General features: G+C 43.4%; 1 protein-coding gene across 3 annotated transcripts in view; it reads left to right on the top strand.

Moving 5' to 3' along the window:
- The window catches only part of LOC147606216 (dynamin-2A-like), a 117,588-nt gene that overhangs the window by 60,665 nt on the left and 41,213 nt on the right, over nucleotides 1-15,710 (top strand). The gene's annotated exons all lie outside the window — the stretch shown is intronic.

The following is a 15,710-nucleotide window of genomic DNA, read 5'->3' as shown; positions in this document are numbered from 1 at the left end:
TTTTTGTGAGTCTATGTTGTGGAACTGTTTATTATGGGTAGCTACTGCCTGACTGCCTTGGTAAATTTGCAAGGACATTGAGGAGCCTAGTTTGCCAATTTTCAGGTTGAGTCAGAATCTTCTTGCAATATAAGAATATGAATATACAGATGGCTCACATGACCATTGTATCTGGTTATTGAGGATTTGATTCTCTTGATCCCACGTTACCTCATCTTTAAAGAACAAAAAGTAGCTGAAAATGAAGCTCTTTGTGGGGGTGTAAAGATAAAAGTGGGGAATCGATGGGGGATCAAAATACAATACTAGCTCCATAATGGATTAAAACAATAATCACACTTTAATTGTGATAAAATGAGCACAATAATCTTCATAAACAAGAGCCTGATTCCATTGCTAAATCCACTCAAAATGAGCTTGGGGATAAATCAATCCATAGCTCACAAGGAGCATCTCTAGATCCACAATCATCTCCCTGCATTTCTCCATCAAATCCAAGAAATATCTTCACACCTCCTAAATCATCTTATGCTATCCTTGATTCTCTCCTTTAGCCCATGTGGCCCAATGCGTAGAACTTTTGTGTCTATCTGCTAGGGTTATCCAAAGATAGAAAGGAGAGTACGGAAGAATCACACATACAACACTCGCAAGAGTCCTAAACTACTGCTATTTATTATGTACAAGAAAGAAATCCCTCAACACATCACCGTATCATGTTGGCTGAGGGCCAATGAGATCCGGGTCAAGTAAAGAAAAAGCCGTAGTATTGGTGGGAGAGGGAGAGGGAGTAGATGGTGCCAATGTCATAGATAACTACTGGGGTAGATGAATTGGCTTCTCCTTGGACTTATCCTTGCCCCTTACCATTCTGCTCCTCGTGTTCTTCGGACAATCCCTTCAAATATGTTTGGTGGAGTCACAATAAAAGCATTGTCTAGTAGCCATCTTGGCTCGACGCTCTTCAAGGGTGAGGTGAGTCACTATGCTCCCCCACTTGCCTTGTCCTTGGATTGGCTATCCTTATCTGTACCATTCTGCCACCCTTGTTGTTGAGTCCTAGACTTGGAACTCTCCTGCATCTCGAGGGTTGTTTGCAAGACAAACCACATCTGAAAGATCACGGGGCGGTGTGCATGAACATCTGTGTACAAAGACGGTTCCAAACCATCCACAAATCGCTCAATCTGCTTTGACCAACGGACGGTCCTTGGGAGAGAAATAAGCGAGATAGTCGGTTATCGATTGGCCATGTTTTTGCATAAAATGCTCCCATTGTTTCTTCAATTTACGCGTGAAAGCTACGGGAATAAACCTACCTCAAGACCGCCTTGTGGTAGTCATCCCAGCAAGTCACGGAGTGGTGCTTAAGATCTTCCCACCACAAGAAAGCGGCAACCATCAAAGCCGTACGCACCAATTGGAGCTGAAAAATATCTGAATGAGTTGCTACTGCCAACAAACTTGGGAGGCTTCAGAAGCATTAATAATTGAGATCGTTCCTCACAAGGCATGGAGAAATAACTCGCCAACCCGATAGTCCTCTGACATCGAGTTGGTGAAGGCAAGTGGGGACTATCGGGAGAATCTAGTGGACAGTGTCATGTGCACCTGCACTGGGGTACACAGTGACACACTGGCGTGATCATCAATGCAACATTTTGTACAGAAGTAATACCTTTTCTAGGAATATTTGTTGTACGCCGTGACCCCATTGTGAACCCTCAGTCCAGGGACAGTCAGGCACGAGCTACATAGGTTAGTCTCCGAGCCCTAGAGGTGAGTCGAGCGTCAGTCCTCTTAACCCACTTGGAGAATTCTTCAGATAAGTGCATATAGAGTCAGCCGGATGCATTAAATAGCATTTGCATCTGCATTGCTAGCCAAAGGAACAGCCCATGAAGTCATCAGTTTGTCCAAGGGCTGTTCACAGCCCTAGACAGCAGACAGAGCCTGTCGGCAGCCTGTAGAAGCATAATGCAGGCATTCGGCCAGTACAGGATGCAAGGAAGCATCTGTCGGCCAGCATATGGGACTGCCAAGGGTCGCTGGCAGCAGGTGGGTGTAACCAATCAGTGGGCTGAGCAGCATTAAATTCCAGTGCAGCATTTTATTATAGCATTTAATGCTATTTTGTTCAATATGCTACTGGCTGACCAGCAGCCTAAAGGCATATAAAAGCAGCGTTTCACTTCTCATTTATTAGTTCAGCAGCAGATCAAGCAGCAGCAAATCATCCAATCATCCCCAGGCTAGCAAGGAAGATCCTTTTCAGCATTCAGCGAGCATATGTGCAGTCCTATAGCTATCTGGACTTGCATCAGTAGCCTGAAGAGTCTTCAGCAGAGCCTTGGATTAGTGGATACTCAGCTGACGTATGGTCTTCCTTGTCCTTGTGTTGGGTATTCATATCGCTTGTATCTCAAGCATTGTACAACATTCTCCAAAGAATAATGTAAGCAAATACTCATGCTTGCAAGGGGGGTCCCTTCAATGGGTATTTGGGACCCAATAAGGTGTCGTCTACTTCACTCTCTCATTCTCTTCTCTCTCTACTATGTGAATTTGGATGCTAAAGATTCTCACCACATAAAGGTATAAAGAAGGCCCTGTTGTGCGTTACCACGATCAACCTCAGTGTATGTAACATTGGTATGAGAGCATCAAGTTGATGACCCAACTCAGCTACCTAAAGAAGTGAGAGCATCCAGTGGATGGTAATACTCCGGTCCAAAAAAAACACCCAGGCCTCCACCATGTTGGGAGAGAAATCACATCAAGAAGAAAGCCAGCAAGAAGTCATGGAGGCACAAAGCTTCCAACGCAACACACCAACAGAAAGTACGCTTCCGCCAAGCACAACAAAGCTCCTGAGAATAATTATGGAGTGAATAAATTCTTTGAAGATGCAGCTTGCCGCAGAAAAAGAGAAGCCCAAAGAAGGCCTCTGAGATCTGGCAAAGATATTCTTCACTATGGAGAAATAAAGACGAAAAGACGAAGATAGACGTGAATAAGCAAGAAGAAAAGCAAAAGAACAAAAAGAACACAGACGTGCGGAGAGGAGATAAGGAAGTCACACGCAAATATGAGGAAGAATATTGCCGTCGAGAAACCGCTGACCGAAGTTTCAACAAAGACTCGACTAGGAGGCTATGCAAATTCAGCATCAGTAGACGATGGCATAGATTCTGGCATCCCTCCCCCAGCTGGCTCCGAGTACCTTGTCGTCTACCGCCCCTACCACCACCGTCATACGAACCTCTCCAAATTTAGTAAGTATGATGGTAAGTGTCATCATTCTGCTATTACTCAATTTATTCATCAATTTGAAGCACATTTTACTTTAGCTAAAATTACAGATTCACAAGACAGTCCATGTGGCAGCATCCCAACTCACTGGGGAAGCTGTTACTTGGTGGCAGCATTAGTCACAACTTCACATAGACCCCATCATAGGCCAATTCCAATTTGATTGGGCTACCTTCGTGGTTGACCTCAAAGCCCGTTTTCTTCCACCACAGGGCATGGCCAATCTTGAGGATGAGTTTTACAAACTCACTTAGGGTGGTTTCCCTGTTTTGACCTATTCCAACAAGGTCATTACAATGGCCCAGCAGTTGGGCATATCGGAAGGAGATAAGTTCAAGTAGTTCATTCGAGGTTTAGACACTAACATTAGGTACCCAGTTAGGAAATTTGAGCTCAGACTTATGCACGGGCATTGAACCTCACTTAGAATTAGGAGCTGATGCTAAATGGAGGTAAGCCCAAGCAGATACAGTCTATCCCTAAGCCCCGAAACAGTCATCTACCCAGTAGTCATCTACCCACAGTTGTTCAGCTTTTACCCACTTTGAATTCAGTGCCACTAGTGGTATTTGATGATAAGCAGGAGGGTGAGGTTGAGGGATAGACAAAGGCTCTCATTCGTGTCTGTGGTACTGTCACCAGGAGGTGAAACTTTTTGCAGTTGTTTTCTTTATTTACATTTCTTTATAAATATATATTTTTCTTTTCTTTCTCTTTGTTTGCTGTTGTTTTCCCCCGGGATCTCTTGGAAGGGCTTGCGCCATTGCAATGTCAGAATGGGTCAGCTAGTGGGACTTTGGACCAGTGGTTGGCTAAGCCTGAGAACTGCACTGAAAGATGAACGACAGTGTCCAGGACATGGCCACTGAATGAGGGTATAGGCCAGTTTACACTAGTAAGTGGCCGCCACCAAAATGTGAATGTATCTTGAATTCTAAGCAAATTCTGAAGTGACCATAGTGGTCAAAGATGGTCAGGAGACCAGAAGGAATGCAGATGACATCATCCCTAAAATCTAGGGAACTGCTATTTTTGGCAGTGTCGGAATTGAAAAGTGTTCGCGTCAGTTTGTGCGGAATGTCAAGGGGACCAAAAGCTGACAAAGGACTGTTGTGAGAATGTGAACCAGTCAGGAGATTTTTAGCCTGGAAGATTGCATGTGGAAAAGGCTTAAAAATGTGCCAAGTGTCAAATTTTGGTGCATTTTTCCTCATTGAGAAAGAGGGAAGCGTGGGAATTTGGGAAAAAGGAGGCTCAATTTTGCAGCCATCGTGTGGTTTTGTTGCAGGAAAATCAGCATTTGTGGTGCACTCCCTTGCCCTACAACTCATGAATTGAGGGTTGAGCTTGCTCCCCACAGCCTCTCTCTCTCTTTCTCTCTCTTGCAGACTATGGAAATGGTCTCATCAGATAAAATCAGGTACAGTTGTGTGAATTTCATGCTTATATGCAAAGGTTAGTTGGCTCCTTAACAGGAACAGGTGTAGTTGGTTCCTACACCAAAGCAGGGACAGAAGAGGGTAATAACCTCTTCAATACAATGCTGTTTCAGCACTGTTTAGGTGCTGTTTTTGGGCTGTTATGTTGCCCGGTTGATGCCGAAATGCAGTAGGACCTTGCTTTAGTCCTCCAGGACAGTTCAAGGGTTATTTTGGGCTGAAAACAGAGCTGAAAACAGGTCTGTGCAGAAAATTACAGCAAGCTGAATTGTGATGTTTTGGACTCCATTGGGTAGCCTGATGCCTATGGAAGTGAGCCTGTCAGTTGGGACTCATTCTGAGATGTTATGGAACAGTTTTAGTGCAGTTATGCTGGCAAATTTCTCCCAGAATTTGTAAAACTCAGCTGATGTAAGTAGAGTGCTTTGTTGCACTTGTGCTTTGTAATTTCCAACCTTTTAACAATAAAGAAATACCGCAAGGGGCGCCGGACTTCGGGGCCAATGTGTTGTTGAGCGAGGGAGTGAGGATTCTGTGAATGTGTGTCTCAGTAAGTCCAGGTTATTTGACACTTGGCACATTTTTAAGCCTTTTCCACATGCAATCTTCCAGGCTAAAAATCTCCTGACTGGTTCACATTCTCACAACAGTCCTTTGTCAGCTTTTGGTCCCCTTGACATTCCGCACAAACTGACGCGAACACTTTTCAATTCCGACACTGCCAAAAATAGCAGTTCCCTAGATTTTAGGGATGATGTCATCTGCATTCCTTCTGGTTTCCTGACCATCTTTGACCACTATGGTCACTTCAGAATTTGCTTAGAATTCAAGATACATTCACATTTCGGTGGCGGCCACTTACTAGTGTAAACTGGCCTATACCCTCATTCAGTGGCCATGTCCTGGACACTGTCGTTCATCTTTCAGTGCAGTTCTCAGGCTTAGCCAACCACTCGTCCAAAGTCCCACTGGCTGACCCATTCTGACATTGCAATGGCCCAAGCCCTTCCAAGAGATCCCGGGGGAAAACAACAGCAACCAAAGAGAAAGAAAAGAAAAATATATATTTATAAAGAAATGTAAATAAAGAAAACAACTGCAAAAAGTTTCACCTCCTGGTGACAGGTACTACAAGGGGACATCAATTTATTGTCCTCTTTGACATGGGCAGTTTTGAGGATGCCATCTCTTTGCAGTGGCAAACACGATGAGTTGTATCTTGGTTTCTTATCATCTAGATGTGGACAGGTATACCCGTGGTCTACGTACACACATCTCTCATAAAGCTCAGTAGTTTGAGTTTTAGTTTCAGAGGGCAACTGTTGGTGTTGGACTCACACACTCACACACACAAACCTGCACATTAGGGTTACGTGCAAGATAGAGAAGCTCACACACAGAAATGAGAGAGAGAGAGAGAGAGAGAGAGAGAGAGAGAGAGAGAGAGAGAGAGATTAACGTCTGTAAAAGGCCAGAATTGGCCTATGAGACAAACAAGTAGTACAATGTTGTTTTTCCAGTCATCAAGAGAAAAATGTGGAGTGAGAATAAAATGTACAAGTACGACAACACGACCATAGGGGACTCAATAGTGGTGTACAAACGAGAGGGTGTGGATGGAGTACTAGGGCTACTAATGCATCTCTATATGCTGAAGGGGTGATACAAGTATGATATGTTATCTACTCCTAACTCCATCCAGTCCCATAGTCTGGGTACAATATGCCATACATCCGATCTGAGGATGCCGTAAATGTCTGGAACATGCGTCCTGAATCAGAGCGAAAATGTGCCAGCTGCTCCTGGACCTCCTGCTGGTGTCGAGACCGGATAGCCGCGATCTCTCTGTGGTGTAGCCGTGGTGTCTCGTAGCCGGCTAGTCTGGATCGTCGCCTAGCTCGAATCTCCTCCGCTCGCTGAGATGTCACTCCCAATGTGTGTGGCTGGGCTACTGGTGCCAATCTCTGGAAGAAATTAATATATAAATCATTTTTGTACATAATGTGAAAAGAGGACTTCCTACCATATTCCATCCTATGCTAAAAGAATGATTTTCATCACATTCATGGAAAACTAATTTTTAGTGTTTATGCATAAATAAGTAATTAAGAAAAGAGGTAATTTTGGTAATTTTATTTTTATGCAAAAAGAGAAATTCCCATGATAATGGAGATCCATATAATTAAATGGAAAAAGAGAAATTTTGGTATATTACAATAATGAATATTTTTATTTAAAGAGGAATTTTAGATAAATTTATTTTATGTATGAGAAATTTTTAAATGATAAAAGAGGAATTCCCATGACATTTGGAATTCAATCATTTAAATAGTAAAAGTGGAATTCTTGACATATTTGGAATAATGGATATTTTTATTAAAGAAAAGAGGAATTTTAGATAAATTTATTTTATGATAAAAGAGGAATTCCCATGACATTTGGAATTCAATCATTTAAATGGTAATTGTGGGTCTTTGTCAGGTATACAACACACACATGGACAAGTTTTATGACCTTGCACAGCTCTCACTGACTTGCTCAAGGCATAGTCATAGGGGACGCTTGTCCCAGGCCTTGGGGACGGGGGAGCGCCGTCCTGGCCTACCTTTCACATGGGGACGCGTCCCTCTGCGCAGGGGGACGTCCCATGTCCTGTCCCTCACGAGGGGACGGCCGTCCCCTATCAAGGGACGCCTTAAACATGTGGGACGGTTGGTTGGGGACGGGAAGGGAAAAAAACGAACGGGCGCCTCATTTTATGTTTTCAAGGCCCAGTCGGCGGGCGAGCGTCGAGCGATCTCTGCTCTCCTCCTTCTCTGCAGTGTGCGATCGAGTGTTCTTCAGAGTCCAGACTCCTCCGTCTCTGCTGTGACCTGTCACCTCTGCACTTGCAGTCTTGCTCTCCTCCTCATCTGCTCTTCCATCTCTGCTCTTCTCCATCCAGGTCTGTGCTGTTGTGCGCTTTCCAGGTTTCTCCGTCTTTGCTATCACCTGTGCAGTGTGCACACTTGCTCTCAGCCTCTCCTCCATCTCTGCTCCTCTATCTTTGCTTTGCAGTGTGCAGTGACTGCACAACAGGCTGCAGCACAAGTTCTTGCCACAGGTGACAACCCTCTACTCCAGAGTCCAGTCTCCATCTAAGCTGCCCGGCCTCCAGGCCCCAGTGCCATGAGTGGCCAGCCTTCAAAGCTCAAAGTTCAATCACAATGGCCTCTTCCTTGCGAGCACCAGCTGGGGGCAAGGGTTCAAATTGGTCTTGGTGGGAAGAGGTGAATGCCTAGAGGCCAGGAAGCGGGGGAGGTTCACATCAATGGCGCTGCAAGTTATGCCCATACACACGAACAAGTGGGGCAAACAAGGTGAGAGCTCACCTTCTCCATGAGTCTGGGCATGAGGTGCAGTTTTGCCCAAATGTAAGCCAAGAGAAGAGGACGGAGCTCTCAGAGCGGGTTGCAGCACAAGCGTCTCTCTTTACAGCAAGGAGGGCAGCACGTCTTGTGCTGGACACTCTAGGGTTTGGACATGTGTCAATTTGCATGCTGGCAAGGACTGTTGGAGTTGGTCGATTGCTTCCAAGCATAGTTGCATTCTGTACTCGTTGTCTCATAGGCCAATCAATCTGGCCTTCCGTAGACGTTAGTATATCTTTTCCTTCTTTTCTTTTCTCAAAAAATTTTCAAAATTTCTTTCATTTTTCTTATTTCTCCAAATTATATAGAGACACCAATATCCCCAATTTCTTCCAATTTCCCTAATTTCCTTTAATTTCTCCAAATGTCTTCCAATTTCCCCAATCTTTCTCAATTTTCCTTAAGGCTCCTAATTTCTCCCAGTTCTCACTATCTACCTTGATTTTCCAAGCCAGTGAAATTCTCTTAAATTTTCCGTGATTCTATTCAATTCCTTCCAAGTCTTCCAATTTCTCCAAAATTTTCAAATTAATTGTATTAAAAAAAATATTTTTATGTTTTGTATATATATTTAAAAACAAAAAAATGAATGTACTTCAAGAACTTATCATGATGAGTGCTTTGCCTACTCATTCCGTACCGCACGGTATCTAAAGTACTCAACCACCTTGCTTCTAGGGCTGCATAAGGGATGATTGCTTGCTCCTACAGGTGCTATAGACCTAGGCGCCTTTTGCCTCTCTCTTTTTGGTGCAGGCGACTACTTCTGGCTCACTTTTGGGTCTGCTGGACTGCTGGACAGCAGGCATAGGGGCTGGTTTTTGATGCTCCAAAGGTCCTGAACTCAAGGCAATCAACATGACACCCTTCTCTACACCAGGTGACCTGTCCGGCAAGATTCTGTATAGTCCATTTCAGCAGGGTTCTTCGCGACAAAATCGACGACAAATGGTGTTTATACTTGCGTGAGGCCTGTGGCTAAGGTGGAACCTTCAGGTGGCCAGAGCCAAGTTTTTCATGGCTGGTTATTCGGGAAAGCTCTATTGCTAGAGGGTGCGATTATGTAGTAGAGTATAGCTCTGTCCGAAGGACTCTTGGAAGACTGAGACCAAAGTCTCAAGCATATGTTTTACTTGTTTTCATCATATTTTGGATGTATCTGGTGCCAGCCGTTAGAGTGCTTACTCTTGGGCACCTGTTTTCTTGTACAGGAACATACTATTGGTAATAAAGATACCTTTTTGGGAGGGGGGGGAGGTGGTTGGCCCAACTTCAATCCCTAGTGTTGTGTCTTGTGTAGGCTTTTATCTCTCACTCTTTTTTTTTTAAAAGTGGTTTTCAAGCATGTTCATGTGTGGTTAGATGTCGATATATTTTTCCATGATGTGTATGGGTTAAGTTTTTTCTATACACATGTTTCTAGATTGTGACAGAAAGTGTCTGTCATGGACAAGGCTCTAGAGACATTGCACGCAATGAAGAAAGTTGCCTCTGAATCTCGAGTTTTGAAGTTGGCATCATGGGATTATCCTTTTGAGGTGATTACCCATGCTAGTAACCTTGCCATTGGAGCTGTTTTACAGCAAGATGGTAGGTCAGTGGCTTATTATAGCTGCAAGTTGAATAATGCCGAAAAGAATTATTTGGTGAATGACAAAGAGCTTTTGGGAGTGATGACCGCTGTTAAGCATTGGAAGCACTTCCTTTACGTGAGGGACTTCACAATTAAGACATATCACCAGGCACTAAAATGGTTGCAAACCATGCCCAGTGCCCAATGGAGTGATAGGCAATCCAGATGGAGTCAATTGTTCCAACAATTTGGGGGAATGATTGAATATGTCCTTGGCAAAAACAATCCCGTTGTCGAGGCTCTTAGTCGAAAAGGCACAATCCAGACATTGTAGGAGTCCACTCTGCTGGATATTCAAGGCAAAGACTTGGACAATATGAAGGGACAGTATCCGGATTCAGAAGAGTTTGGGACACAATATCAGTCGGTCCTCAGTTCAAAACCAGATCACTATAGTGTAGAGGATCATTGGTTGTTTTTCAAGAACCGTCTTTGTGTACTAAAAGAAAAGCGTCAAGTTCTTCTCCATGATGCCCATGATTCTCTTGTTGGAGGTCATCGGGATATCAACAATACCTTTGAGAAGTTCAAGAGGTCATTCTATTGGCCTAAGATGCGACGGGATGTCTATCAACTTGTCACCATTTGGCCACCCGAATGGTTCACTCTTGCTTTCACACTATGTACATATTGGATTGGTGTCCATGGCTTATGGAATGTGCCTATGCATGTGATTGACAAGTGTCATGCTGTATAGTTGGATATGATATTCCGCTGGGACTTGACGTTATCATGCCCGGAATATCTGGAGGACTTGGCTTTCCGCTGGGACTTGTGTCTTTGTGTACATGCCCGGAAACGCCTGGAGGCTTGGCTTTCCATTGGGACTTGTGCCTTTGTGTACATGCCCAGAAATGCCTGGAGGATTGGCTTTCCACTGGGTCTCGTATCGCATATACTTGCCTGGAAACGCTTGGTCTTATATGGTTTCATGAACGGAAATTGCTCATGCCAATGCTGCATTGCATAGCATCTTTATGTGCTTGCTTGCAAATGAAATTGCATGCTGTTTTCATGCCTGCATGACCTATGTGTAGTTCCGGGCTAGGGGACGCCCGCCCGTGAACCGTGCGTGTGAAACTGTCTGCTGACATGGTTGTGTGGCATGTGAACAGGGGGTAAGTATTACCCAATCTAGGCTCAAATAGCCCTTAGGACTTAGCCAATATTTATAAGTGAGTGCGTTCCCACTGCATTAAAGTTTGGGCGCCCAAAAGTCACTTATAAATTATGACCACTTCCAAGTTCACACTCACTGAAGTCCCGAGCCGGACAAGACTCAATGTCCAGGACCTGATCTTCCTTTTTACTCATAAATGGGCATCTCCCCATGTCCTCTCACCTGATTGGATCCCAATTCACTTACTTATTAAGAGAAAATTCGTGTTTTCTCTTCATGAGGATTTTTGGAGGCTGAAAACTCTATTTTTCCACCATTTCTCTCCATTTCCAAGCTCTCCATAGCCATACCCAACTTGCTAGGGTGTTTTCCAAGCTTCCAAGAGTGTTTCCAAGTGCTAATCACTCTCCTACTCATTCCCAATGACTGAAATTCAGCAAAACAGCTCTCATTTTTGCTGTAATTTCTGGTCTTTTTGTTGAAAACCCTAATTTCAGCCTTCCTTTCTCAAGTTGAACCATAGGGGAAGCTTTCCTAGGGTTCCCTTCATCCTCTTGAAGACTTTTGTCGCGAAGGATTGCAGCAAATCGAAGATATCAACACTTCTAAAGCTTCCAACGCGAAGGCTTCCGCTTGCAACAACTTCTATGAAGACTGGTAAGCTAATTGGACAATGTGTTGTCATTACTTACTCAAGTAGAAGGGCAGGACTCCTTGTTTAGCCGCCCTGTGTAGTATTTCTCTTGTCCTACGTGCTCTTGAAGATGTTGCTACCTTGCTTGGTAGAACATAGAGCCAATGGTAGAGAATATGGGCACTTAAGTCGGGCCGGGCATCAAGGCAGCTCGTTGGTGATCTACATCAACATACCATTGTTTTCTAAATGCTGAATTTCATATGCATTGGCATGGAGGATTTGGCAATGGATGCCCGTGAAACTATGTAATCGAATTTCTCCAATAGTAATACAATTTACTCAAGGGAGGGGTCGGCCGTTCTGGCTCATTGTGTGTCTCTTGTCAATTTAGCAATTTACTTCTTGTATTTGAGCAAGTGTCCTTCAAATCTTGGTGTATTTAAGTGTATTGATTAGCATTGTGTTCAACCAAGTTACACAACTCGTCCAATCATGCTAGATATGTCAAAAAGTAAAAGTTCCTCATACGAAACAGGCAAGGTTACTGTAGCCCTTACCTATTCCAGAGGGACCTTTTCATGACATTAGTATGGACTTCGTAGATTCTCTTCCCGTCTCAGTTGGATCTAGAAACATACACTGTATGACAATTGTGGACAGATTCAGTAATTCTTGCATGCTCATTCCATGCAAGCAGACAGCCACATATGAGGACATAGCTCGCTTATTCATTCGGTTTTGGTACCCCATTGGTGGTTTGCCACGGATAATCATATCATAAAGATTCTAAGTTTACGTCCCATTTTTGGAGTGCATTGTTTGACGATTTTGGGACTAAGTTGCAGCTGTCTAGTGCATTCCATCCTCAAACAGATGGCCAAATAGAAATCTATAATCAATTGGCCTTTGATGTTCTCAAATCATACTGCCATGACCAGCAATTGAAATGGGAACAATACCTTCCATTGGTTTAGGTAACCCTAAACGATACTCACTCATCGAGTATTGGTCGGATGCCGTATGAGGCAGCATTTGGTTGGCGGTTCTCATCTCTTTTGACGAGACATATATCACCATCTCTAGAGGCCATATGCCACTTAATTTCAGAAAAGTAAAAGAGAGATGTCCACATCTGACACCACATAGAAGGATGGAATGGGCTGACCCTCCCGCCCTCTGCACACGTTGTGCGCATATTTTATTACTCAAAGAGAAAAATATTATGTACAAGCTTTGGGCTAGATTTATCCACATACAACCATGAATAATTCATATACACGAGCTGTCATCAAAAAGTCCCATGAAATTGCCAAGAACATGTATATTCTGTGTGGATACCGGGCAACCTAGCTGATCCAATAGTCCACATAGCATATGGATGAATCATAGGCCCATAATGCTGTCCATAAGCCCATAATGGCTGAATCATGTCCATAAACACTGTCTATAAGCCAATATGGCTGAGATACGTTACCCCATGGCAATAGCAAGTGCCCGATGGCTCAAATTCATGCCCAATGGCAATAGCAAGTGTCCAATGGTTGTCCATATATACAACCAGTTTAAAAGACAAATGCCTACTGGCTGAAAATCATAGTACAATGATCAAATACCCTTGCCTTCAATATTTCTTCGCTAAGGAAGACTCCAAAACAGTCCCCAACAGTTGGTATAATGCATGGGTAACCTTTGAGAGAGTAGAGGCTAGTTTGCAGCAGTAGAGCCTGCTCAAATGAAGAGAGAGGGATACAATTTATAGATTTGGGGTTTTAATGAGCTAGAATGACAAGTGACACACTTGTCTCTCTTTGATCCACTGTTGTGCCACATGTCCCAATATAAGAGATGATTCCCACCCATAAACCTCTTCTCTCAACTCGAAGAGTTTCTGTCAATGGTGCTTCGGAAAGTACCCCTCTCCCCTCCCTAAATTTGCTTAACTTATGGATGCCATGACGTGAATTGGGTGTTGTCCAAAAATAGTAGCCCTCTTAGATTTTAGGAGTGTGATCCGTATTCCACCTTATTAGAAATGTATGTGAGCACCATGTAAAACCATGTTTCAATACTAGATCTCTCCCAAATCCTTGGGAGCTTGCTATACATGCTTTCCACTTGACACTTGGGCTTCAATGTCCATTTCTATGTCCAAGAAACCATCTGGAGCACCTAGACCAAGCTTTAGGCGCTAGATGTTTTGTATTGGATAATCCCGCATTCCCAAATCTAATATTTAGACGTCCAGGAGTCCACCAAACCCCTTTCATATGGGGAAATGTCTGAGCTGGTGACATCCTCTTGAGCATATATATCGTGGTGGTGCATAAACATTTCTGCTACACATAGTTTATAGGTATTTCGGCCACCAATAGTTTTATGGGCATTTCCACCACCAATAGAAATCCATAGAAAAATCCTCGATCCATTGCTGTCATGTGCTCCATGAATCCCAATGAAAGGAGTCATAAACCCATATGATAATTATACATCCTAGTGAAAGGAATCATAAATCCATATGATAATCATGTATACCATAGATACCAAGTTTTTCAACCATTGAAAAGGTTTCCCTGAAACAACTCAAGGCAAACAATTCACCCATGTATATTCCGTGTGGATACTGGCCAACATAGCTTATCCGCATAAACCCATATGGCTGAATCATAGGCCAGCCCATTTGGCCCATTTGGCTGAATCATAGGCCCATAAAGCTGTCCATAATCCAATATGGTTTGAGATACATTACCCCATGGCAATAGCAATTTCCCGATGGCTCAGTTTCATGCCTAATGGCAATAGCAAGTGGTTGGAAATCATAGTACAATGATAGCGGACATGCAGATTTCACATTGTGAATTTTTCATCTGCTTATTCTTTCTATCTTTAGCGGTGCATTTTCCCCATAAGGACTTATTTGCTGTACTAATTCTTTCTATTTGCTACTTCCCTTAGTGCTAGGCTTCATTATGGCTGAGTTTGCCCTGCATCGTTGGAGGTTTTACAGAAACTCAGTACAAAGGTCTGTGTGTGAATATATGCTCTTATGTGTGTGTGTGTGTGAGAGCATATCTTGATACAGAGTTCTACAACCACTATTGGGCACTGATGATATTAGTGGGGATGTCGTAGTATCTAGTCCATACTATGCATAATGGACTTGATAGTTATATAGTCTTGTGGGTTGACTACCATGAGTATTTAACATGCACGTTCCTAAAAGGTGAATTTGGGCATTTTCCTAGATTCATCTAGGTATACATATAGTACAATGATCAAATACCCTTGCCTTCAATTTTTTTTCGTGTGATGAAAGCCTTCAAAACTCCCCAATTGCCGGTATACTTCGTAGGCAACCTTCGAGAGAGAGAAAAAGAGAAGCCAGCATTAGGGCAGCTTGTAGAGGTAGTAGAGAGCCTTAGCCATGGAGTAGAGAGCCTTAGCCATGGAGTAGCCAACATGGTAGAGCCTAGTTTGTAGCAATAGAGCTTGCTCAAATAAAGAGAGAGGGCTCCAATTTATAAATTTGGGGCTTTCATGACTAGAATGGCAAGTAAAAGCTATAATGACAAGTGGAGAGCCAAGGTGACGAGTGTGAGGCCATTTGTTTCACTTTGATCCACTGTCGTGCCACATGTCCCAATTTAAGAGATGATTCCCACCCATAAACTCCATCTCTAAAAATATCTTAACTCGTAGAGCTTTTGTCAAAGGTGCTTCAGCAAGTTCCCCCATTTTCTTAACTAATGCTCGCAATGACACGAACGGAATTTCCACTAGGAGTTGTCCAAAAATAGTAACCCTCCTAGATTTTAGGAGTGTAATCCTTTGTATTCCACCTTGTTAGAAATGCATGTGAGCACCACGTAGAAGCATGTTTCAATACTAGATCTCTTCCAAATCCTCGTGAGAATACCATACATGCTTTCCACTTGACACTTGAGCTCCAATGCCCATTTCTCAAGAAACTATCTCAAGCGCCGAGACCAGGTGCTAGATGTTTTGTATTGGATAATCCCCCATTCTCAAAGCTTGTACTTTCTAAATATTTAGACGTCCAAGAGTCCACCAGACCCCTTTCATACGGGAAAATGTCCGAGCTAGTGACATCTGTTCCTTAACCCACTTGGAGAACGGCTGGGTATAGGTCATCATAGCATAG

The sequence above is a fragment of the Cibotium barometz genome, chromosome 58 (assembly GCF_041138505.1).
Source record: "Cibotium barometz isolate CiBa-2024 chromosome 58, ASM4113850v1, whole genome shotgun sequence".
Taxonomy (NCBI): Eukaryota; Viridiplantae; Streptophyta; class Polypodiopsida; order Cyatheales; family Cibotiaceae; genus Cibotium; species Cibotium barometz.
Note: the sequence above shows the minus strand (reverse complement) of the source record. Positions and strands in the feature narration are given on the sequence as shown.